This window comes from Sturnus vulgaris, chromosome W (genome assembly GCF_052056855.1).
Source record: "Sturnus vulgaris isolate bStuVul1 chromosome W, bStuVul1.hap1, whole genome shotgun sequence".
NCBI classification, from domain to species: domain Eukaryota; kingdom Metazoa; phylum Chordata; class Aves; order Passeriformes; family Sturnidae; genus Sturnus; species Sturnus vulgaris.
The window spans coordinates 63418808-63444836 of NC_142282.1; positions in this window are offsets into that span (position 1 = coordinate 63418808).

Here is a 26029-nt window from a genome sequence, read left to right on the forward strand (position 1 = left end):
GCTGGCTTGTACTGAGCAGTTAATCTAACCACGGACAGGAGAGGCAGCCTGGCTTAAAAGGCAGGCCCCCAAAGAACAGAGATAGGACAGAATTGGAGACAGACAAGGATTTAATCCAATGAGTTCCAGCCCTGGCTGCAGAGAGCTATTGGTCAGAGGGCTGGGCAGCCTGATCTGTGAACCAATCACAGGCGCTTACCCGGGAACATTGAAAGGGGTCTATAAAGCGAGGTCAGAACTGAATAAAGGGTTTTGTCACATGGATTACAGAGCGTAGCATCTTCTGTCTCAGACACTGCGCCATCCCACTCAACATGATCACTGTGTAAGTCTCTCCCCTAGACTTACAGCTTTCCCCACAACTGTTTTCGAGGGCTCACTCTTTGGCCAAAGGGGTACATTTTTAAGGATAAGCTGTTCAGAAGCAAAGGTTCTCTTCAATCTGTCTCTGAGATCATCTTTATCTTTGGGAACAGAGGTCTTCTTCTTCTTTCCCTGGGGGCAAAGGGTCTTCATCACTTCATCACTCTTCTCTCTCCCTGTTCCTATTTCTCATGAGATCACACTACTTCAATATATGCTTTTTCAGCATGGATGCCTTTGCTCATGTCTACAATGTGTACGCTCCACTTCCCCATGCTTCTTCTATGGCTTATAGGGATATTCAATATATCATAGTCCATCACCATAGCTTACAAGATAATTTCAGCTTAAGGCATCCTCTCATCCCCTCCCATCTGGGACTTGATTTTTCCTTCTTGTCTGACCTCGATGTCTCCATGTTGTTTCTCAGTGTGTCTTCATTCTGTCCTTTTCTTTCACTCGAGAGAGGATGGAAGGTCTGTAGGTCTCATCTGTGCACTGAAAGAGTTAATATCTCACCCGGGCAGCGTCTGGAGCAGTCGGGGTGGAGTATTTCAGGCTGCCCTGGGAGCTGGGCCAGGATAACAGGGGGCCAACGAGAAATGGTGGTGGCTGCTCTGGCTGTATGACTGTTTTTTGGCTTTTGCTGCATTCACTTCCAGGCACGGGCTGATGGTCTTCCCTCCCCCTGCCTGGCACGGAAGGAGGCCTCGATGCGGCCCCCCCCTCCCCCCCAGGCCACATCGGAGTGGGCCTGGCCTGGCCCGAAGCTGCTCCCAGGGCCCGGTGGACCCTGGCTTGGCCCAGGGTAGCGGCGGGGGCAGGGCTTAATGTCGGCAAGATGTTAGGAGTTGTAGCCTTGGAAAGGGGTTTTAACACCTTAGGTGCGGCAGAAATAAAATGCACAGCTACATGGTCGTCTTTCATTATAGGAAATAAAGAGACAAGTTTATTCAAAAACACACTTGATTTTATAGCATGACTCGCAACTCCAAAAGTAGAAAAAGATGATTGGTTCAGAGAGAAGACACCCCATTCCCAGGGCCTGGTCATGCACCACAACAGGTGTTCTATCTTTGTTATTAATTCCTTTTTATTTTGACCAAGTTATCACCCTGAGAGAAATTCTCCCCAGCCTTGAGCTGGACCAGCTTATCGACTGGGAACAGAGCTGAGAAGCTCTGGCCTGGAATATTTTTCAGACTGTAGTTTTCTTGCTTTCTCAATATGTTTGCCTACAGGTCCCCCTTCCCAAATATATTAAAAAAGGAAGACAAAAGTGTTTGTGCTCCCCAGCAGGGCCAGGAAAAACAAACACAATCCAAAGACCTGAGGATATTTGAGTGCCAAGGGCTTGGTGTCTTTTCTCTGCCCAAATCCCATCATCAAGTGAAGTGTAACAGTGGACAATTCACCACTAAGTGATTATACTAATACAATTGTGAAAACTGCGACTATTTTGCCCAAACACATATCAACAGTTCAATGAGCAGATGAATGTCCATTCCCCACATGTAGAGGGATCATCCAGTTGGTGTTTGGTTTGTTGTGCAGCATGGAAACTGAACAGTGACCACATTCTGCTTCTGCTGGCACAGGACAGAGTGAGCATTTCTTGCACGTCACAGCAAAAACCCAGAGGTGTCTCATCCAAAGCCTGTAATGAGGCAAAGGTGATTCACAAGAACAGGATTATTTTTATCTCTTTTTTCTCTTTTTCCAATTTCTCTGTTCTGCCTTGGAGACAGCACCAAAATTTTGTTGTTCTGTATTTGAGACAGCAACAGCCATAGGAAAAACGTGTGCTTCTCCCATTTGACTGTCATCCATGCAATTTGTCAGGAATTCTCCTGCAGAAATTGACTCAAGCACAGAAACATGTGCCTGAGAATTCCCTTTCCCCATGCCCATCCCAAGAATGGACCGAGACCCAGACCCTCCCCCTTTCGAAACGAGAACAGAGTTGTTGCTGCTGTCAGCACAGGGCTGGAGCGATGCAGCACGGTGGACAGGCGAGAAGGGTCCCTCTGAGACCGGACAGGCAGACAGGTTTCTTCTGGTCGATGAGATCGGCACTGGGGTCAGCATATTCGAGGAAAAAATCATCTCTTCTTGGTGAATGAATGATGAGGCTGAGGGGGAAAGAGAAAACAGCCTCTTCTCTGCCAGAGCAGAGGAAGGAAGCCAAGACCCAGGCCCCACAAAGGGGCTAGGCTCTGACACCGGGGAGAAGGGAGGAGCCGGCACCATCCCCGGGCCCGGGAAGGGTGCCCGCGTCCCCCTCTCAGCAGCAGACAGGTCGGGTTCTGACGTCATCGTGAAAGGGCGGGCCAGCACCACCGCTCTCTCTGAGAGCGGAGGCGTCGGCCCGGCAGGGAGGGGGGAGTTGCCACCGCCCTCTGGGCTGGGGGGGGGCGGTCCGGCCCTGGAGGGCGGAGCAGCCCCCGCTGGCACTGGCAGTGAGCCCGCACCCCCCGTCAGAGGCTTGAGGGGGCTGCTGAGTTGGAGCAGCTCACGGCAAGCTCGTGACTGCTCAGCAGCAGCCAGCGGTGTCAGCGCTGGGCGGGCGGCGGCGGGCGCGTCAGCCTCTGCGGCGATCGGAGCGCTCCCTGCCCCCTACCCAGCGAAGGAAGGGGCGCACGAAACGGCGCCTGGGCCAGACCCGGAAAAGGAGAAAAAGGGCGGGTCAACCGCCGGCGGCCCCGCAGCAGCGGTGACGGGGCCGGAGCCAACCCCCGTCAGCAGGAACGGCTCCGAGCCCGCGTCCGCCGACGCGTGCGCAGATCCCACAGCTGGCAGCGGCGACTCAGCAATGCCGCACGCATGCGCCTGCGAGGAGAGGTTGCAGGCGGTGCAGCAGAAGTGGGCACAGTTGCCGCGGACGCGCAGTCTCCGGGCGCTGCCAACTTTGCGCTCGCAATGCCCGGAAGCATTTCGGACACTGCTGCGCCGAGTTCAGTGGCTGTTAAAATTTCTAGTTTTTTATTTACAGCTTGCCTAACTTGTTCTGTGATCACGGCCATGAGTTGAGTGACCGTTTCACTTGAAAAAAACTCCGCCTCCGCGGGCGAGGGGGACACGGAGGTTTCAGTGATGTGAGCAGGGAGCCAGCGCTGCGAAAGCGGCTTGGCTGCCTCGTCCCGTGAGGAGGGAGAAATGGATGCCCCTTTGAGCGTGGCTGGAGAAGAGCAGCGGTCGCCGCCTCCGCCCCTCCCCTTGTTTTGGGGAAGGCGGCGGACTAGCGAGGAGATCGCCCCCCGCTGGGATCCGCGGAGCCCCCGGAGAGGCAGGGACCACCGCTCAGCCGTCCCGGCCGCCCACAGCGGGGGCAGGCGGAGAGGGATCAGCCTGCATTTCTGCGCGCCTGGACTCTGCGATCTTGCTCACAGCAAGGGCTTGGGCTTGCGCCAGCACAGCCCGCACAGGTAGCCATGGGGGCCCTGCAGGTAGAGGGCCCCGCGCTTCCCGCAGTGGAAAACCATCTCTCCCCGGGATGCAGATGGGGAGATTGGGAGAGGTAAAAGTTCCGGTGCAGTCTAAATCAATGAAAATGTTTCTCAGAGTTGAGAGCACGGTGTCCTGCTGTTTAGAATGTTGAGTTCCCATATTTAAAGAGAAACCCGGTCCTCCCAGGAGTAAGCCTGGGGTTTTGGCCGCCTAAAGCGAGCTAAACAGTAGTTCTGGGGCAAAAGTGCTCCCGTTACCCCTGTGATGGAGGCACAGCCGACGAATTCCATGGCATGTCCTGTCCCGCTGCAGTCGGGTGAGGGTCCACGATCTTCCCAGATGGCTCTCTCGGTCCCGGCCGTCGTCACAGGTCCGGTCCTAGCCCCAGGGTCCGGAATCCTGGTTTTCTGGGTATTTCAGCCTGCTCCAGGCATGGCTCTGGCTAGACAAAGCTTAGCTCTGACCTCAAGCCCCGGTTATCAACAGCCTTGCTGAGTCTGTCCCGGTTCGGCAGGCTTCGGGCCTCGAATTCTTCGGTGCCCTTGTCGGCAGAGGTCCCGTGGACCTTCAAATGTCCATCGGTGGAACCTTCCAAATGTAGCCGTGGAAAGGGGTTTTAACCCCTTAGGTGCGGCGGAAATAAAATGCACAGCTACATGGTCGTCTTTCATTATAGGAAATAAAGAGACAAGTTTATTCAAAAACACACTTGTTTTTATAGCATGACTCGCAACTCCAAAAGTAGAAAAAGATGATTGGTTCAGAGAGAAGACACCCCATTCCCAGGGCCTGGTCATGCACCACAACAGGTGTTCTATCTTTGTTATTAATTCCTTTTTATTTTGACCAAGTTATCACCCTGAGAGAAATTCTCCCTAGCCTTGAGCTGGACCAGCTTATCGACTGGGAACAGAGCTGAGAAGCTCTGGCCTGGAGTATTTTTCAGGCTGTAATTTTCTTGCTTTCTTAATATGTTTGCCTACAAGGAGCCGCACCCCAGCCCTCCCCCGCCCGGCGGTTTCTGGTAAAACTCAGCAGCAGCAGCATTCCAGCTGAGTCGCGGGCCAGTCTGGCCACGCTGGGGGGAGGGGGAAGCAGCCAGGATCTCAGCGGCAGATGGCCTCCCCTCCCCCTGCCTAGCAATCGCCCAGCCCAAATGGGACGAGGCCCGCCCGGCCTGGCTATGCGGAGTGGCCGGGCCAAGCTGTTACCTGTACTGAGGCCAGAAGGAAAAGAGGGATTCCTGGGGTTTTTCGTCTTTACATGTGTGTTCACAAAGGCGCATCTAACTTTTCCATAACAATGTGTCAATATTAAAAATCAGCCACTGATTGGTTTTTGTCAAGTCTAAAGGAACTGCCAAGGTCCTTACAGGGAATTATTTCCATAACTGGTTCCTTTCCTTCCTTATAAAAAAATAAATTAATACAAAACCAGCACAGGTGCTTAACTAGCTCAAAAATAGTCTTTTAAAATTAAGTATGATGGAGACTTTCACAGGATCTGTTTTCTTCATTGCCTTTTATGTAAGAAACAGATACCAGATGCAGGAAAGACCTGACAGAATGGAGTAAGATAATGGAATTTGAGAACATGTAGTCCAATGAAGCCAGTCAGTATCAGTAGTCTGCAGCAAAGCTATTTTCAAGGTATTCTAATTGCTAATGCCTTCACCTTTCCTTCAGATGGAAGATGCAAGTCCAGTACGTGAATCTATTTTGACTACCAGACTCATATTCTTCATGCATAAACAGCAGTTCCTAAATAATATTCGGGGCAAATCTCTTATGTTAAAACAGGTAAACATGGATAAAATCAATTAGGAAATTCAAGTGAAACTAAAGAAAAGGAAACCCTATTGAGTGTTCCTGTTGGGGGTTGAATGTTTCTCTTTTCTTTCTGTGGAATTTATCCCATTGTTATGCTAAGTGGCTACACCTTAAGAAAGGTAATGTTCTCTCGAAGGCAGGTGGGTGAAGGGAGGGGAAGACCGGAAAAGGAAAGGTGGGACGGGGTTCTACAGCGGGCTGGGACTCTCTCTCGCTTGGCTCGTGGAGTGGGAGGATGCCCTGTGCTCCGATCTGGCATCTCCCCTGCCATCCCAGCGCTGAGATCCACATTCCCTGCCGTTGGACATCGCTCTGCTGCTCTCCCACCTCACCTTACTACCTCCGCACACTCTGCCGAGCACCACGACCGACACCGTGAGGGGGGGAGTCACTTCCCCATCCCTCTCACCCTTGGGCCGCTGCCTCCATCACCCAGCCCTCTTCGACTGCGCGGGACCTACCCTGCCCCCAGCACCAGTAACTGAGCGCAGGGAGACGGCCTGCGGCCAAAAGGGACTGGAACTGAGCTGTACTGTTCTGTTGTCAATTTTTATAGCTGTTGTTGTTTTCTGCCTTGTTAGATATCAGTAAAGAACTGTTATTCTTATCCCCATATCTCCTGCCTGAAGGCTCCTGATTTGAAACTAAAATAATTAAAAGGGAGGGGGTTGCATTCTGCATCTCAGGAAAGGAGCTCTTGCCTTTCCTTAGCAAATACCTGTCTTTCAAACCAAGACAGTTCCCTATATTTATGTGGTTGTAACACTTAAGAGTTACAAGTATCTGCTCTCCAAAGCTGCATCTAATACAAGTCATAGCAACACAGAAAAACATTGTTTGACTGTAATCTTGCTCTTAAATTGAGCTGGATGAAACAGAGAAAAAATTTGAAATTGTCTGTTATGTCAAATGATGGTTTACAAAGCCTGTAGTGTTAATGGCAAACTAGCTTTACCTAGTTGTTAGGAGGAATCTCTACTAGTGATGACACATCCTATAGGAAAATATTCTTGAAATTTGTTAAAACTCCTGAGCTGCCTCTCCTCATGTTCAGAGGAGAAATCAGATAGGGAGGACACAGTTGAAGGGAGTTGGCTGCATGGGATTGACTTTGAGGTCTGAAACTCTTACTACTGCAAACATCTTGGAGCAATGAAAGAATTGTGGTGTAGAATAAGGTCAAGGAGTCCAGATTTTCACTGCTGATGATCAGTAGTACAAAAGAGATGGACATTATGCTGTCCTTCTTGAAGTCTTCTCCAGTATCCCCTATTTAATGCTTCCCTTACAGAGCATCACAGAATCACAGAATATGCTGAGTTAGAAAGGACCCACAAGGATCACTGAGGCCAACTCTCATCCCTGTATAGCAGCATCCCCAAGTCACAGCATGTGCCTGAGAGCATTGTCCAAATGCTTCTTGAACTCTGTCAGACTTGGTGCCATGACCGCTGTCCTGGGGAGCCTGTTCCAGTGTCTGATCACCCTCTGGATGAAGAATCTTTTTCTAATATCCAACCTTACCCTCCCCTGATACAACCTCAGGCCATTCCCTCAGGTCATGTCACTGGACACCACAGAGAAGAGGATCAGTGTCTGCGCCTCCTCTTCCCCTCATGTGGAAGTTGTAGACTGCAATGAGATCTCCCCTCAGTCTCTTCTTCTTCAGGCTGAACAGACCAAGTGACCTCAGCTGCTCCTCATACGTCTTCCTCTCAAGGCCCTTCACCATCTTTGTTGTTCTCCTTTGGATGCTCTCTAATACTTTAATATCTTTCTTATATTGCAGCAACCAAAACCGCTCATGATATTCAAGGTGAGGCCACACCAGCACAGAGCAGAGCAAGACAATCACCTCCCTTGACCAGATGGCAATGTGTGCCTGATGCCCCCCAGGACATGGTTGGGCCTCCTGGCTGCCAGGGCACTGCTGATTCATATTCAACTTGCCATTGAGCAGGACCCCCAGGTCCCTTTCTGCAGAATTGCTTTCCAGCATCTCATTCCCCAGTTTGTCTGTACATGCAGGATTGCCTCGTCCCAGGTGCAGAAACCAGCACTTTCCCTTGTTAAACTCAATATGGTTGGTGATTGCCCAGTCCTCTAATTTGCCAAGGTCTCTCTGCAGGGCCTCTCTGCCTTTGAGGGAGTCAACAGCTCCTCCCAGTTTTGTATTTTCTGCAACCTTGCTTAGTATCCTTTTCTGTCCTGTGTCCAAGTCATTTATGAAGATGTTGAAGAGCACAGGGCCTAAAATGGAGCCCTGTGGAACCCCACTAGTGACAGGTCACCAGTCTAATGTTGCCTCATTCGCTAGAACCCTTTGCACCCAACTCATGAGCCAGTTTCTCACTCATCCCATTATGAGTTTATCCAGCTGTGTGCTGGACATTTTGTCTAGAAGGATCCTGGGGGAGAGTATTGAAAGCTTTAGTGAAATCATAAAAGATTACATCAACTGGCTTCCTTTGACCAGGTAGGTGGGTTACCTTGTCATAAAAAGAAATCAGATTTCATAAGCAGATCTGTCCTCTAATGAATCCATGCTGGCTGTGACCAATGACTGCATTGTCTTTCCAGTGTTTTTCAATACCTCCCAGAGTAATCTTCTCCATGACTACTGAGCACTGAAGTAAGACTGACAGGCCTGTAGTTTCTGGGATCCTCCTTCTCGCCCTTCTTGAAAACTGGGACAACATCTACCAGCTAAAAAATCATCCAGATTTGGATGGTTTTTATCCCATATCCATTTGATGGGGGGGGGGGGGGGTGTGTCCATTATGGTCACTGCCCCACCCTCCCAACTCCAGGAGTATCACGATGGGTGAGAGCCAGCCCAGGATCCTGTGAGAGTTGGGGACACGAGGGGCTGCAGTTTCGTTCTGGTGGGACAATTGTCTTGGCTGCCATGCAGCAAGGTGCCTCTGACTGGAGATACTGTTGCCTTGTAGTATTTCCCTGTTTCATTGTTTTTCTTTTCCTTTGGCACTGTTACTGGGCTTGCCAGCTTGCTTCTCTGCTCCTCTGCTTGCTTGGGAGCCCAGATTCAGTGTGTGCTGTGCCAAGAACCCACCGTACCCCACCAGAGACTCTGCGTGGCCTAACCCTGGGACCAGCCATCGCCAGTGAGCTATCCAGCCGTGCAATTCCCCGCCCAACCCTGCTGTTTTCTGCTGCTGCTTCAAGGCCTCTTGCTACACTTTAACTTGACACCCCGTGTCCACCTGACCCCTGCAGCTCCTGCTACAGCTGTGGAGTTTCTGCTACATTTTGTTTGCCACGTTGGGGTGTGCTTGCCTCTGCCGTTCCTGCTTGCTGGTCTGAGGTTCCTACTACAGCCCATTTTGCCATACGGGGGGGCACGAGGATAGGCTGCTATGGGGAGGCAGCTGAGCAGTGGAACAGGGAACCTGCCTCAACCCTCCCCCCCTTCCCCCGGGAAACTTGGTATTAATCAATGTGCATATTGTAAGAGAGACAGGCATTGGAAAAGGGATTGCCCTCAGTTGAACCATAAAAGACCCCCTCTTGTGGCCATCACCGATGATGACTGAGGGGAACTGGGGGATTCTTCCCTGGCAGAACCTCTGCTTACAGCTAAGCTGGGGAATGAGGAGGTAGAATTTTTAGCAGATATGGGAGCTAGTTACTTGATGCTAAATACAGTAAAAGGAAACGAGTAATGATTCTATAAGAATTGTTGGTGCAACAGGGAATCGTGAAACTCGGCCATTTTCAAGTCCATTGATTTGAAATTAGGAAAACAATGGATGACTCACCAGTTTTTGTATCTACCCAATTTGCCAAAGCCTCTCCTTGGGAGAGATTTATTGGAAGAACTAAATGCTGAAATCAAATTTAAAAATGACAAAATTTTATTAAAACCAGGTTTCCTGTGGGAAGGGGGGGGGGGGGGGGTGTGTTGAGGCAGGTTGTCCATGCCCTCATCTCTTCCTTTCCCGGGGGCACCATTCCTTTGGAAATTCCTTCCATAACTGCAACTACTTTTTGTTTAGTTGTTTCTTGCTGGTTTTCTCTATTCTGATAAATTCCCCAGGCAAAATCTAACAGCTTCTTGAAATCATACTGGTCTTGTTCCTGAGCCTTTTGTCATTTCCTTCTAATATCATCTGAGAATTGCCTCACAAATATGGGGGCTAATTGAGTTTTTCCTTCCTCTATTTCAGGATCGATATTACTATATTTTCAAGCTGTTTCTTTCTGATGATTTAAAAATTTTGTAGGTGATTTCTTGCAATCCTGCTTAATTTCAAATAATTTTGACCTATTGATAGCCTTTGGTATGGCATGTCTAATTCCATATAGTATTCATTTTAGATATCCATTTAATTTCTCTGTAAACATGGGCACATTAGGGTCCCACTCAGGATCCATGGTGGGAAAATTAATGTCCAATGTACCTGGCAAGTTACCTGTCAAAATTTGCTCTTCCACAAACCTCCTACTGGTTTTAACAACAATCTATAACGTTGAATGGGGTCAAGGTTGGAGACAGAGACACAACCCTCTAGAGATTCATGTGGCAAAAGCTTCCTTTAGTCTTCTGGACCCTCCTTAAATAGAGGGTTTTAATTTCCCAGGTATACATGTGATTGGTTGCTGTTTTAAGGCACCTGTTTCCCTGGCCAATGATACATCTGCACTTAGGGTTCAATGGATTGGCTGGGATCCTTTGTATGTGTTCAAATCCATCCTATCATCACTCACTCAGGGACTTGTTTACTTCTAGGCTGGTTGAGTTCTGGCTGCAGCTTTAGGCTAGCTGCAATGTGACAAACATCTCTCTTTTTGTACTATCAAATAACATCTCTAACATAATATCTGTATCCTTCAAGTCTGAATACTGGGTTTTAATCATCATTTCAAATGTATTTACCATTTTGTCTGGGTCATCTCAGTAGGTGCCAGCCATTGACTTCCAATTATTAAGGTCTGTTATTGAAAATAGAACTTTTCTTGTGATTGGACCATCCATACCTACCCCCGATGGAAGGAAGCTACTGTCACGTGTCTATGTTTAGCTCTAGTTCTCCTAGCAATTGGACTAAAACCCCCTGCTCTTTGATACATCTTATCTGCTCCTTGATACTTCCTCACTACTCTCTCTATCTTCTCTTCTAGACGTGTATTGGATTTGCACAGCCTGGTGTTTGGTAGTGGGGGGGAGGGCCACAGAGGTGGCTTCTGTGAGAAGCTGCTAGAAGCTTCCACCATGTCTGACAGAGCTATGAGCCCTTATGGCTCTAAAGATGAATGTGCTGCTGGCCAAGGCTGGGACATTTAGAAATGCTGGTAATGCCTCTGTGATAATGTCTTGGCGTGATTTTATGAAGATACTCTATTCCTGATCATCTGCTTTATGCCCATAAATGGTTGCTGTAACTTTAGGGTGGGTCCGGGGGAGCGGTGGGAACCTTGGGGCTCTTGCGCGGGCTTTGTTCAAAGACTCACTCCAGGGCATGCTTGGGCGTGTCATGGACCAGACATTACTTTGTTGCTTAGTTGGCTTGGTATTTTTGTTAGCTTAAGGAAGAAGTTTGTTTTTCCCCCTTTCCCTGGCCTGGAGACTGCAGCAGCAATCCTTCAGCAGGTTTTTGGTGGTTTTTCTTGAACTGTTTAGCTTGGTTTTGGTCCGAGATCAGACAATCAATGGGACCCGATTGGCCAGGATCACGGGAACCGCTCCACCTGGCCTGAGACCTTGAGAAAAGCTGAACCAACAAGAGAAAGGACACCAAAATCCACCAGCTTCATCTGCTGTGAGGAGGAGACCAATGCCAGAGGTTCAACCGTTTCCCATCTGTTTTGCCTGAGCTGCTGTGTGAACTTTTTTCCTTCTCTGAGACAAAAAAGCTGGCACCATTTTATTCCCCCTGCAACATGGCTGGTCAGTTTGTTTCTTTCCCTGGAATTTTGGGTTTTTTGTTCTTCTGTGGGTGTGTGTGAGTGTGTATGTGTGGGGGGGTGGGGTAAGGTTCTGACGGTTCAATATCTAGCATTTATTCAATTTTTTTCCTGTGCCCTGTGGGTGCTTTGTCAATAAACAGGACTGTTTTTTTTTTTTCTTTTTTCTTCACCCACTGGTATTCATTTTTCTCACTGACAGAAAAGAGATTGCTGAAGCCTTTTTTCTTTAGAGGAAACACTCGTTCCAGAGCATTTTCTCCTAAACTTGTCTCTAAGCCGAGACAGATAACATATTTAGGAAGAAATCAAAACAGAGGTTGTTGCACAGTTCATCACCTGAGGCTTCTCCCACTGCTCAGGGAGAGTTGTTCCCCTGCTGCACCATGGGGACCCTCCCACGGGAGATAGTTCTCCACCTCTTTACATGCCAGTTCCCTCATAATATGAGTCTCAGCAGCCTGATTATCTGTTCCCTCATCTAACCTGCAATCAGGACTGTCCATAAGATCCCAAGCTCCATGTCTCTCTTGTACTAAGGAGCCCAGAACTGGACACAGAACTCCAGATGTGCCTCACCAGGGCTGAGTTGAGGGGCAGGATCCCCTTCTTTGATCTACTGGCAATGCTTGTCTTTGTTTGAAAGACAGTTGTCTGCTAAGGAAGGCGGGAACCCCCCTTGTAATGGAAAATTTGACCCCCTTCCCTCTGAATTATTATAACTCCGAAATTATGGGGCTTTCAGGCAAAGATATGGGGAAAAGAAATAACAGTTCTTTACTAGTATGTATATGTATAAAAAGAGAAACAACACCAACGGCAGCAACAACAAACAAAACCAGAAACCCAGTACCAGCCTTCTCTCGGCTGTCAAGCACTTTCCTCTTTGGTGTAGTTATGATCACAGCTGGAAGGGGCGCTGTTGGCCCCCAGCCAGGCAGGGCAGGTGTGCTGATTCCCCTGCAAGTGCAGGGGGTACTGTTACGTGAGCTCAGCTGTCTCTCTCACATGGGTAATTGTCACTGGTGGGGTTTCAGGGTCCCTTTGGGATCCCTGAGACTGCTTCTGCAGCCCTCAGTGACAGAGCAAATTCCCGAGCCTTGCCCAGATAGAATTCTGGCTCGCGGTGAGCTCTCAGACCAGCGGGGAAAAGCGACCAGCATATGCAGAGAGGCACAAATCCATAGTTTATTATATGAAGGCATCTTATCTAACATATACCAACGGCTATTGTTTTACAGGGGTTTTTATATCTTTTGAGGGTTTTACAATTTGCACCAATTACCAAGGTAATTCTACTTTCTGACCAATCCCTGAGGGATTTTACATTCAAAGCTGGCCTATGGATACTAAAAGAAAATGAACCACTGTCGGAGAAGGGAGACGCGGACACCAATTCGGTCATCAGCAAAGTCTCATTTATTGATACGCAGAGTGGCGATTAAATACAGTGCTTAATTAGCTCATGCATAGTGCAAAATCTGAGCTCATCATTGGTCTAGCTGTGCGGCTTAGCTAAGCACTTCGGCATTCATGTTTTTCTCAATTCTGCGTGCCTTCCCTATCTCAAGGACACTGTATCCGTGAGACTGAGGCCCACTTTGCTAGCTTTACTAAGTTGATCTGACTATGGCCTTTTTCTTCCAGCTATTCCTGCACCAGGCTCTCTACACTTCCCCCGTTTTCTTTTTGAGCTAGAAGAGTGGCATGCCAAGCTTTGCTGACAGTCTTTTGAATAAAATTTTGTAAGCAAGTTATCAAGCAAGGTAGCAATAAAGCTAAGCACAAGAATATACCCAACACCATAATAGCATACTTAATAATGGTTCGAATCCATCCTCCAAGACCTAGGCTTTTTAACCACTCGTCAATGCCCCAACCATCTTCTTCTTTTAGGTTGTGTAATTTCTGCTGCATGTTTTGTATCTTTTTGTGGATGGACTCAGAGTGGTTAGATAAATTCATGCAGCACATTCCCTTGAACTCCTTGCAACCATACTGGCAACCTTACTAGGCAGGTTTTAAAAGGATTTTGTACTCCCCCTAGACTTAAGCAGATTGATTCTTGTCTTGTTATGTTAGTGAATGTTACCTATACGTTTTCCCGAGGCGCATGCTGCATTGGAAAAGATTTTGTGTGAGCAAAGTTAGCAAGCATAAGCAGTGCAATGATCATCATTTTGATTTCTTTGGCGGCCTATTCTTTTTACGCCCTGTATTGTTCCCTGTTATCTGCAGTTGTTTCACCTTTTCTATACTTTGATTTAATACTTCCTCTGGGTCTGTACCGGGCTTAATTGGTCCTACCCGAGGCCAAGGTAGGTGTGGGACTTTATGTCTGCATCTTGCAGCGATAATGTGCGAATTTGCATAGATGTGCTGCCTCTTAATCCAGTTGGTAAGTTCCCACCGGGCCCAAGCTAACAGGAGCTGTTCTGGTGTCTCGTATAGGTTTCGTACCTGGGCATATGGCACTCCTGCTTCTTTTTCTAGGGCCCGACCCCAATTTGAATTTCTTAGGTCGTCACTTTGACACCTCCAGCACCACAAACTAAACACTGCTCTCTGTTCCACCCATGAGCAGTCCCCACAGCCCCCGCACTTTAGGGCTACCCAGGCTTCACACCATGACCCCCCACACGCACAACAAGGACGGCTGCTGAGAGGCTGTTCTTCCTGGTGGACGTGGCTCTCAATCCAATCAGCCCAATTCGGTGGTGGCTGCCTTAGCGCCTCACGGGCAGCGTTGTTATACTGTGCTAGCCTCCGCAAATAGGGCTGTGAGGTCACCGTCAACTTCTGCTGAATCCGCTCCTGGTCGGCTGGAGCCAGCCGCCTCCTCAGGAATCTTTCCACCAGTTCGGTCATTTAGAACGGGCTTCACCCACCTAGCAGGGACCCAAAGTGTTCCTGTGGGGGTAGAAACACAAACATAGCCTCTCCCCCAATATACCACTTCCGCTGGGCCATTCCATATTCCTGTCTTTGGATCCCGGTACTTTACCCATGCCTTCATGCGTTCTCTTCTGTTACCTTCCCTTTTCCCTCTATGCCTGATTGCAGGCGGCTCTGACTCTTCCCCAAACACACACAAATAATTCATGACATAAAGAACCTTGGCTAGTCTTTCTTGTGGATCATTTACGGATTTGTGTTTGAATAAATACTGTTTGAGTGTCCCATTGGCTCTTTCTACTATGGCCTGTCCTGTGGGCGAGTGTGGTACTCCTGTAATATGTTTAATTCCCCAGAGTCTCATAAACTGACTTACTTTCCCACTGACATATGCAGGTCCGTTGTCGGTCTTTACTTCCTTAGGCGTTCCCATAACTGCAAAGCAACTTGTCAGGTGTCTAATTACATGGATTGCTTTTTCCCCTGTCTGTGCTGTGGCCCAGATATACTTACTATAAGTGTCTATGGTAACGTGCACATACTTGAGTCTACCAAACTCTGCCACATGTGTGATGTCCATTTGCCAAATTTCATTACTCTCCAGACCTCGAGGATTTACCCCACACCCAAGACCTACTCCACTATTGTGATGACTGCAGGTGGGGCAGGCTTTCACTATTGCCTTAGCCTCTTGTATGCCTATTTTGAACTCACGCACCAATCCTTTAGCATTTTGGTGAAATCGTGTGTGTGACTCCCTTGCTTCAATCCCCCTGTCATCAGCTACATTCATAACCAGTTTATCTGCCCTGGCGTTGCCTTCTCCTAAGCCTACGTCCCACTTATGACTCCTGATGTGTATTATACAATAAGGCTTGAACCTTGCTCCTACTGCTCGCCTTAGCTGCAGCAAGAGTTCATAGAGTCTCTTGTTTTGCACCTCTTTCACAGAGGCGTCCTCAATTCTCTGTGCTACTCCTGCTACATAAAATGAGTCAGTGACCACATTCAAAGGCCCTTGCAGTTCACTTAGTGCCCACACAACGGCAAGCAATTCCAATGTTTGTAAGCTGTCTTCTGGGGCTGCATCTATTGTTTTATTCCTCCACCGAGGGCCTTCTTTCCAGGTGATCGCTGCTCTTCTCGTCTTTTTCCCGGCATCCGTGAAGGCTGTGGTGGCGCCCGCTATCGGCTGCTCCGAGCGCATTGGCTTTGCTATCCAGTCCCAATTTCCTAGCCACTGAAGGTGACGTGGCGTCAGCGGTCCGGTGTGGATGGCTGCTCCGACTTCCAGCAAGGCCGTTTGTAGATCTCCTGAATTGAGGAGATACCAATCTAAGTCCTCCTTTTTCATGGGCAAATAAATTGTTGTTGGGCTCGTTCCGGTGATTTCCATGATCCTTACGCGACCCTTACGAATCAAGGTGGCTACTTGTTCGATTTTTGTGCTGATTGTCCTTTTTGCTTGTAAAGGTGGGGTTATCCATTCTAGTACCCGTGTCTCCCGCGTTTTCTTTTGTAGCTGTGTGAGTGCACCGAGTAGGTGGTTGGCAGTACTCCAGATGGTAAGATCGATGGGCGAGGAGATATCTCGGCGAGAGACAAACCCCTCATCGATGCAGCGTATAATACCCTTGAGGGCTTCATGTTGTTGCGGGGTCACGGTTACGGGTGTGGTTGGGTCAGTCCCTTTAAGTAGTGGCCTGAGGGAGTCTAGCAAGGAGTTGGGTATCCCAACAATTGGCTTGAGCCATTGCAGATCTCCTAGCAGTCGCTGTGCCTCATTTAGAGTGGTGATCTTTGTTGCAAGCTGGAGCTTTTGTGGCCGTACGATTTGGCCTGTGATAGACCACCCCAAGTACTTCCATGGTGTGGATCGCTGTATTTTTTCTTGAGCTATTATGAGGGATGCCTTTGCTAGGGCGTTTTGAATTTCTTGCATTTGAGTGTCTGAAAATGCTGATTCTTGAGCAAAGAGGATATCATCCATATAATGATAAATAATTGTGTTGGGCCACTGTATCCTCAATGGTTGTAATGCGGCATCAACATACAGTTGGCACAGGGTAGGCGAGTTCTTCATTCCTTGTGGAAGAACAGTCCATTCATACCGTTTATCAGGTTCTTCTCTGTTTATTGCTGGTAGGGTGAACGCAAATCTTTTAGTATCTTGAGGGTGTAAGGCTATAGTGAAGAAGCAGTCCTTTAGATCAATGATCAGAAGAGGCCAATGCTGTGGGAACATTGCTGGGTTGGGGAGGCCTGGTTGTAATGCCCCCATCGCCTCCATCTGATTATTTACTGCTCTTAAATCGTGCAGAAGACGATATTTTCCTGACTTCTTTTTGATCACAAAAATTGGCGTGTTCCATGGGCTTGTTGAGAGTTTCAAATGTCCTTGTTGGAATTGTTCCTTTACGAGTTGATGTGCTTGTATTAGACTTTCCCTTTTTAGAGGCCATTGCTTAACCATTACCGGTTCATTGGTAGTCCAGGTGATTGGGATCGGGAAAGTCCAAGCAATGGCAATTACCCCAAAGGGTGCTCGTTGGATAAAACGACCCCCATCTGAGCCAAGATGTCCCTTCCAATCAAGCAATGTACCGATGGTGGTAACGCAACTACGGACAACACAGTCACCAAATCTTGCCCATCTATAGTGACCCTTACTGGAGGAGTTTTTCTGGCAAGGGTGAATCCTCCGACGCCCGTCACGGTATCCGTGGTCTGCAGCGATGGCCAGTTGTGGGGCCATTTTTCTGGTGAGACAATGCTGGTATCTGCCCCAGTGTCTAGGAGTCCCATCATTTCTATTGTCTTTCCTGCATAGGTTAGTTTCACCTCCTTTTTGGGTCTGGTATGGAGGTCCATTGTGAGCATAGCAATACCAGATGATCCGAATCCTTGATCTCCGCGTGGGGTTTGTCTTTGTGGTTGAACACCCCGGCTCAACTGTGGAAGTGGAATAAATTGAGCAATACGCTGACCTGCCTCAATTGTCAGAGGAGGAAAAGGAGTATAAACCATTATTTGTATTTCTCCCGTGTAGTCTGCATCGATGACACCTGGTAGCACAAACAGTCCTACAATGGAGCTCGACGAGCGTCCCACTATTAGTCCTCCATAAGCTTGTCCTTTGATATTTATCGGGCCATAAACTCCAGTTGGGACTTTGACAGGGCGAGCTGTTATCAAAGATGTTTTTACTGCGGCTGCCAGGTCGAGTCCCAGGCTCCCTGTTGTGGCTGGTTGTAGACAGGAGATGGCGCTGATGTCACGGCGGCTACTTGTGTTCGGGCGCGGCTGCCGGGCGCGCTTCGCTGGGAGTTTTCCGACTTGCGGCGACAAGCTGATGTGTTATGCGTGTTGTTCTGGCAGTTTTGGCACCATACTCCTGGGGCACGGCACTCACGTCGGAAGTGGCCTCCTCCTCCGCATCTGTAGCAGCGCGCTGAGGGAGGTCGGTGATCACCCGACGTGGCTGGGGCCGCTGTGGAAGCACGGAGCGGAGCAAGAGCGGCTAGCACCTGTGACTGTGTGGACTCGGCTTGTTTCTGCAGCCCTAAGCCTATTTCTTTTAGTGCATTAACTAAGAAAACCTGTGCCCCTGTCGGCTGTAAAGCCATCCTTTCCAATGCCTCTTCTATCGACCAATTGGCTCCTAAAGTTGATAATACCCTTTTTGTTGCCTCATTGCTATTCTGCAACGCACATTGCTTTAGTAGCGCCCCTCTCATATACTCTGGGACTCCTGCCTTTTCAATAGCAGCAGCAGCCTTATCTACAAAGTCCCCAAAGGATTCATTTCTTCCCTGTTTTATCCCCATATACATGGGTATGCCTGAGCTATCTTTGACCTGACCGATGGCACTCCTTACTAGACGCATGGCTTCCCTAACCTTGTCGGGTCCCGAAATCATTTGAGCTTCTGTCTTGCGGTATTGACCCAATCCCATCAGTTCGTCTATGGTAATTCCAGCTAACGGATCTCCCGGGCCCCTCTGTGTTGCAACTGACTCCTGAACAAGAGCTTGCCAGTGGGCGTTAAATAGCAACTGCTGATGTTGCGTGAAAATCAGTTTCACTATACTTCTCATATCATTTGGCAACAGTAGGTATGTATCGAACAAGAAATCTAGCATCTGCTTAGCTGGCTCACTCCGGAAACCAAACTGACTCACTGTCTGTCTTAGCTGGGCTAGCAGCTTCCAGTCGGGAGGCGAATATGCTCCCACTTGGACGGCTTGTCCTTGTTGATTTATCCCCTGTGTATACGTGACAGGGAAAACCCAGGTTTTCGCTGCGTCAACAGCGCCCTTGTCCCCAGTCTCCAAGCCGTGTCTGGCTAGCATACTCCACGCCTCCCCCCGCCGTCTTGCCATCTCCTCCCACAGGTTGCTTTCCGCCCTAGGGACCAGAGCTGGCTCCACGGTGGGCTTAGGGGCGGTAGGCTCAGACCGGCAAGGGGATTTTTCGCCGCTGGTCTGGGGCCCTTCGCTGTCGGAAGGCGGGGTTACTCCGCCTTCTGCAATTGTCTCCGCCGCCGCGGCAGAATCCTCCTCAAGCTCTTTTAAGGGGGGTGCCGAGGGCCAAGCGCAGCTAGCCATGTCTGTCATTCCTGCTGTCTCCCCAGAGATAGGTATTTCTACTTTGGTCGTGCTGGGTGCTCGGGGCTCATTATCGCCATACTGAGCATTTCTTTTATATGCCTTTACTGCCTCCCGAGCCGCCCTTCTCTCCGCCTGCTGCTTTAGCAGTGCGTTGTGAACTACCCGCCAGATCTTTCCCAGCTTTTTTGCTGTTTTATCATCCTCTAATACCGCCTCCCACAGTGCATCCCCTAACTTACGCCACTCATTCAAATCATGCACGGTGTGAGGATTAGAGAATAAACCTTTAGCATAATCCCAGGCTAACAACCCCGGTATGTCCTTCCTGGGATTAATTTCTTTCAGCCCTAACTTATCTATATGTACTATAAATAAATCATATGCTGCTTGCCTGTCCATTTTTTGTCGTCAGCGCTGTTGCAACTCTCCGGCTTCGGCAGCACGTATGGCCCAGGACCACCTTTATGGCTCCTGGGGGTGTCTTCCCTACGTCGTTTGACACCGACCCGGTTGCAGCAGGCCCCAACTCTACTTCACCGACCGTGGCGCGTTCTCCCCCGTTTTCTTTTTCAGCGACGGGGGGCACGTCGGGGTTCACCATTTGTCGGAGAAGGGAGACGCGGACACCAATTCAGTCATCAGCAAAGTCTCATTTATTGATACGCAGAGTGGCGATTAAATACAGTGCTTAATTAGCTCATGCATAGTGCAAAATCTGAGCTCATCATTGGTCTAGCTGTGCGGCTTAGCTAAGCACTTCGGCATTCATGTTTTTCTCAATTCTGCGTGCCTTCCCTATCTCAAGGACACTGTATCCGTGAGACTGAGGCCCACTTTGCTAGCTTTACTAAGTTGATCTGACTATGGCCTTTTTCTTCCAGCTATTCCTGCACCAGGCTCTCTACAAACCACTAATATTGAAGATAGATAAGAGGGTCTTCCAAGGGGGGGAAGCTAAATTCCTTTTGTATTCGTCATTTCACAAGCCATTTCTTATCTCTAAGCTATGATTTTCCAAGGAGCTTGTTCTGAGGATGCAGGGAAACTTTCTTCTGTGTTTTCTGCTCCCTCCACAGTTAATGGCAGCACAGCTGGCAGAAGAGATGGAAAAGGGCTTCCTTTACAACCTCACAGGAGCAGCCGGTCCCAGTGCCTCTCCAAATAGTGAAATGAGCCGTAGCAGAAACCTCGGAAGCAGCAAGCTGGAACGGCAGAGGTGAGCAGAACCTGTAGAGGCAAACAAAATGTATCAGAAACTCTGCAGCTGTAGCAGGAGCCGCGGGGTGTCCCACCACGCAGGGTGCGCTGGGTTACAGTGTAGGAAAAACCCCAGAGCAGTGGCAAAGAAATGGCGGGGCTGGGCAGCAGCAGCTGGGCTCCCGAACACGGCCACGAGAGGCTCCCTCAGAGGGGCTCAGGGTTCCAGGTGTCAGGAAAATTAATCCACAAATACCAGAGGTTTATGTCCAAAAAGGAGACAGAGAAGTCCTTTTTGCTTTATTCCAATAAAAGGAGAGGCCATGCGACATTCCCCTGTGTGTTGGTTTGAAAGTAAAACCAGTGCGAGACTCCAAGTCAGTAATACAATTTAATAGGAGAAAAGAGAAAAAATAAAATACATGCAATAATATAAAAGAAACAACCACCGACACAGTCAGAAATACAACCTGATACCCTGTCAGTCAGGGTGTTGGTAGCAGTCCGTATAAATGGTGGCTGCAGTCCTCCTGGATGACAGATGTGGTTCCGTTGAAGCAGTGCTCCTGTAGGAGGTGCAGTTTTCCTCCGAAGATCCAGCGATGATGTGGGGAAAAAAAAAAAAAGGTCTGACTTCCCTCTGGGATCCAGTGGAAAGGACTGCCTTCACGTCCCAAACCCCAGTTTTTTATCTAGGTAGGAAAGGCGTGTCTCCTCCCCCTGGCTGGAGCATCTCCCAATGGGATGATGTAATCTTATCAGTCACACAATAGGACTTAATGGCCCATTAACAGAATATATCTTCTGGAGGAAGGATGGGTTGTGAAAAGATAACGATGATCATCCCCCTGATTCTATCAGATGACACATCAGCAGAGGATATCTCCCACAGAGATAAGGATCCCCACCCCTCCCACATTTCAACAGATGGTGATAGAATACACAGTTTTGCATTGTACCCCAGGATACCCTGGGATCTCTCAAATTTTTGGAGGACGCAGCCTCCTTTTTATCTTATTTTCCTGGCCGCATTTCCCTCTCTCTTTCCCCATTGGCTGAGGTACTTGAGAGGTACAGACTTCCCGGAACGCCTGATACCTGAAATTCCCCTCTAATGTATAACTCTCCCTTTTAATTTTTAATTATTATAGAATTCATAGTTTTCCCCCATTGCTTCTTTCCTCTTTCGATATCCAATTTTATTTATCAGCAGCCCTACAGTTTGTTTGTAAAGGCAAATATCTTTTTCCATTCATCAATCAGTGGAATCCATCCCATTGTTTCTTTTATCTCTCAGTGCTAGTCTTATCTACAAGCAGATCCACAGCTCATTTGTAAAGACAAATTCAACATTCCTCTCAATCCCTCCTCTTTTATTTTTTTAATAATTGTCTTTACAAACTTTAGCTATCATTGACTTAATTTCTTGTTCCTGAGTCTTTTTTGGTTTTGTAATTATTTGGAGTGACATCAATTTCTGTCCTTTTGTAGGCGTCTCTGGATCAGTAGGCGTGGCTATTACCTGCATCCGTTTGATTACATATTGAATAAGTTGTACTAAGCAAGGGATCGTGCATGTTAAAAAGATTAGTGTTCCTACAGCACATAAGAAGAAAAAAAGCAGTTGTTTAACCCATAGTCCACCAGGTAGCCATGAAACCATGTCTTATTCCTATCCTTTCCATGTTTGGACTGGCACATGAGTTAGTTTTCTTATTCCTTTTGCTATTTGTTTCACCACCTTTCCATTGTCATCTATTTGCAAACAGCAGTTTGAGTCATTAAATTTGCCGCACACTCCCCCTTCTTCTGCTAATAGTCTAATACCATCCAGTGTTGAAATATTGCATTTCTTATCTGAGTAGACTGGTCAGCAAGAAGGTCAAGAGCTGTAGCTGTCTATTTACTTACTATTTCAAAGACAGCTTGTAACTTAATTATCCGATTTAAATTATAAATGGGTTCTCTGGCACCTGATATTAATTAATTAGGATTCCAAGTGGCTAGTCCATAGTGTTGTATGATTGGTTCAGGTGGCCATTCATCTTCACCCCATTTTTGGGTGCTCCCTCCAGCCAGGGATACATCAATTGACCACTTTTCTCTAATTAGATCATCATATAACTTGATTCCTATGTGATTTCCCTGAACTTTTGGAAGCAGAAAGAACAGTGGTCTGATATACCCCATATAACATATCCCTGACCACTTTGGGGCTAACTGGTGATATGCATGTTGGCCACAAATCCAGTAATGCCCCTTTAAAGCCCAGGTCCCGGTGGCAAAGGGACCTTTTCAATTTTCATGATCAATTGGGGGGTCAAAATACAGCTTACTCCTTGGGCCCAGTGGTCCCCCCAACAATAGTTGCCCTGCCATAAGAATCACAGCAGTTGCATTTCCAAGCTCCAACATGAGGTTTCCACTTGCAGTTACATCTCACATCTGTTTTGTTAGATTTGGACCAGAACCTATTAAAAAGGGTTTGAGTTCTGTTTTGATGTTGCCATTTCCACTGATAGTCATGGATAACGTGTCCGACTTGTGGAATTATCTCGGGGGCAGCTTAAAAATAAGGGGTCAAAAAACTTATCCTTCCCCACTGCTTTACAGCCTTCTAAATCTTTCTGGTAATTATGGTAGGAGCACTTTACCCAGCTACCATTTGTGAGCTTAACATGTGTTTGATTTCATCTGCCTTGATATCTGAAACAATCATAAGGAAGGCAATTGGAGGTCCAACAATCTAAACCCGAAGATAAAGTCCAGTCACAAACGCTTTTTCCCATGTATACGCTTCCTGTTCTATTTAGACAGTAAGTGCCTCTTTCAGAAGAATGAAGCCGCCATGGACTTCCTTCTTCATCCCAAAATCCTGTTTCATTATGGACCTCACTCAGGGTGCTAATCCACCATTTAGGTTCGACTGGGCTGGCCACCCATGGCCAGTTTTCAGATCCCCCTGGCCCTCCACAGACCCAACAATTGCTAAGGGTAAAGGTTTTTTGCTACTTCTTCTCCTAAGGTCAAAAAATTATTTTCCCATTCTTGGCCCCAACCTAACTGATAATATAAAGGTAACATTATTAAGAGAAGCATTCTAATTGTGTAATCTAATCTCCTAACTTAATTTTTACTTTCACGTTGTCTTCTGCACCACCTGTGGCGAGTGAGGGCACAGAAACAGCTTAACATAAAGAAAACAATGACAGCAAGGGTTGGCCCCCAGTGACTGGAGATCTGAGAGGAGGGATGCCCACACAAACTATTTCAGCAGGCAGTCTGTGGGTAGGCACACGAGGCTTCTCCTGATGTCGACGCACTGGCTACTGCTCCAGTCCACTCCTGCGGAGTGTCAGTCACAGCTTCCCATCATTCTATTCCAGCTGAGATGTCCAAATCTCTAGGGCTGCAGAGACCTTGACACAAGTGTGATGGGTCCACCCGTGTTCAGTTGTCTTGATGGCTGTTTCTGTGGTCAGCAACACCTGGAAAGGTCCACACCACTTTTCCACCAGTGATGCTTCTTTCCACTCCTTAACTAGGACCCAATCTCCCAGTTCGATGTTGTGAACAGCAAAGTCCAAAGGCAGGGTCTGTGCCAGCTGAGTTTCCTGTTGAAGAGGTTTCACAAGAGACAGTATCCGAGCCACATATTGTTTTAAATATACATCACTTATCTCTACCCCCCCCACTAGGCTGAGAATTATAAGGGTCGGGAATTCCAAACATCAATTCAAGGGGAAATAATTTAATATCTCCCCTGGGTTTGGCTCTTATCCTTGCTAAAGCCAGGGGCAGGAGCCGTACCCACAGCATCTTAGTTTCTATCACCAGCTTCAGGAGGTGTTAATTTATTTTTCCATTTATTCTCTCAACCTGACCCAAACTCTGGGGGTGCCAGGGGGTATGGAGGTTCCACTGTATCCTTAAAGCAGTCATAACTCCTTGAAGAATTTTTCCTGTAAAATGAGTTCTCCTATCTGAATCTATTGCTTCCACCATCCCATATCTTGGAATTATTTGTTCCAAAAATACTTTAACAACTGATCCTGTAGTTGCTGAAACAGCTAGAAATGCTTCTGGCCACCCTGTTAATTGACATACTATTACCAGAAGATATTTAAATCTTGCCACTCGAGGCATTTCAGTAAAATCCACCTGGCATCTCTGGAAGGGACGTACTGCCCAACGCCTCCCTCCCCTGGCAAGTTTCTTTGTAACTTTGTTATTTGTTTTAGCACAAGTCAAAAAACCCTCAATAGCTCGCTTTGTGAGGCTAAAGAGACCGACAGCAGCGTACATTTTGAGGAAGGCTTCTGCCAATCCTCAGGAGCCCCAATGACTCTCTTCATGATGTTGTTTTAACAATTGTAATGTTAGAGCTTTTGGTATCCACTGCTTATTTTCCCTTGTAAACCAATTATTTCTTCTTTTCTCTGCCCCACTTTTTTTAATTATCTCAAGTTCCTTTGGTGGAAAAGAGAGTTTCTCTGGCAGCGGTGTGTTGCGTTTCCTAGATACATTGTAAATGGTACATTCCGTGACCCCTGCTGTGCCCTGTATCTTGGTTCCTCTCCCCTCCTGGCCACACAGGGCTGGCCGGGATCCAATTTCTCCCCGCTCCCCCTTTCCAGACCCTAGAAAAGGTCAGTACCCCCTGGCGTCTCTCTCTTTCTCCCTCTTTTCCCTCTCTTTTCCCTCTTTTTCTCTCTTTTTCCCTCTTTTTCCCTCTTTTCCCCTCCTTTATCCCTCGCTACCCACGAGAAATAAACCTGTAACTTTATTAGGGGAAAGAGCCTCTTTTGATATCTTATTTACGTCCATGAGGCAAGGGCCCAGGGGAACTTCACCCTAACACCTGAGCTAGACCGGAGGAAGAGTGAAAAACCCCATTTTGAGGCCAAGTAAAAGCCTCAGTTGGCGCCCCACGTGAGTGGTCTCTACAGAGCACCCCACGTTCAGCTGTGACTCCTATTTTCGGGATTCAACAAGCCTTGGAGCTGATCAACTAGCTTAAATTTCTTTAAGCTGCATTTTGTGCAGTTCAAAGACTTTTCAGCACGAACCGGCAGCCTGTCAGGAGCCCAGACAGGTTGGTTCTGGACGTAGACCCACTACAGTTACACAGACGTCTCTGCCTGCAAGACAAAAGGTGAGTTAAAGTGTCCTTTCGCGGCGGGTGGTTCCCGGAGCTCCGCGGGGGGGGGTCTCACCGGTGGCATTTTTCCGGCCCGGCGCCGTTCTCGGCAGGAGAGGCGGCGGGGGCGTGTTTGCAGCGTGTGCGCGGCTTGGCAGCTCGCAGCCACGTGGTGTGGCGCGGGGGCTGGGGAGGGCTGGACGTGGCCACCCCAGGCGCGGCGCGGCAGGCAGGCAGCTTTGGTTGGTTTCAAAGCTGCGGCACAGGGAGGTTTTTTTGCAGTTTTTGCGGTTTTTACGGGTTTTTGCGGCGGGGTCGATCCCTACAGCAGCGCGGGCACCACGTAAGGTTTTACTGTCAAAAAAACCGGCGAAATTAACATGAGCTCCGCAGCCAGTAAAGCCTGAAAACCGTAGTGTACCAAGCATGTCTTAACAACTAACTCCTTTCCTGTGTTTTAACTGTACTGGGGTGGATATAGTGCAAATTGCTAACACTATGGGCTTACAATAATCTGCCTTACAAAAGAGTATAAAAAACCAACTCAAGGAAATATTAAGTTCAGGAAATGTTTTAATATCTAATAAAAAATTAGCCCGTTTTGCCAGCTGGCTGTCTGTTGA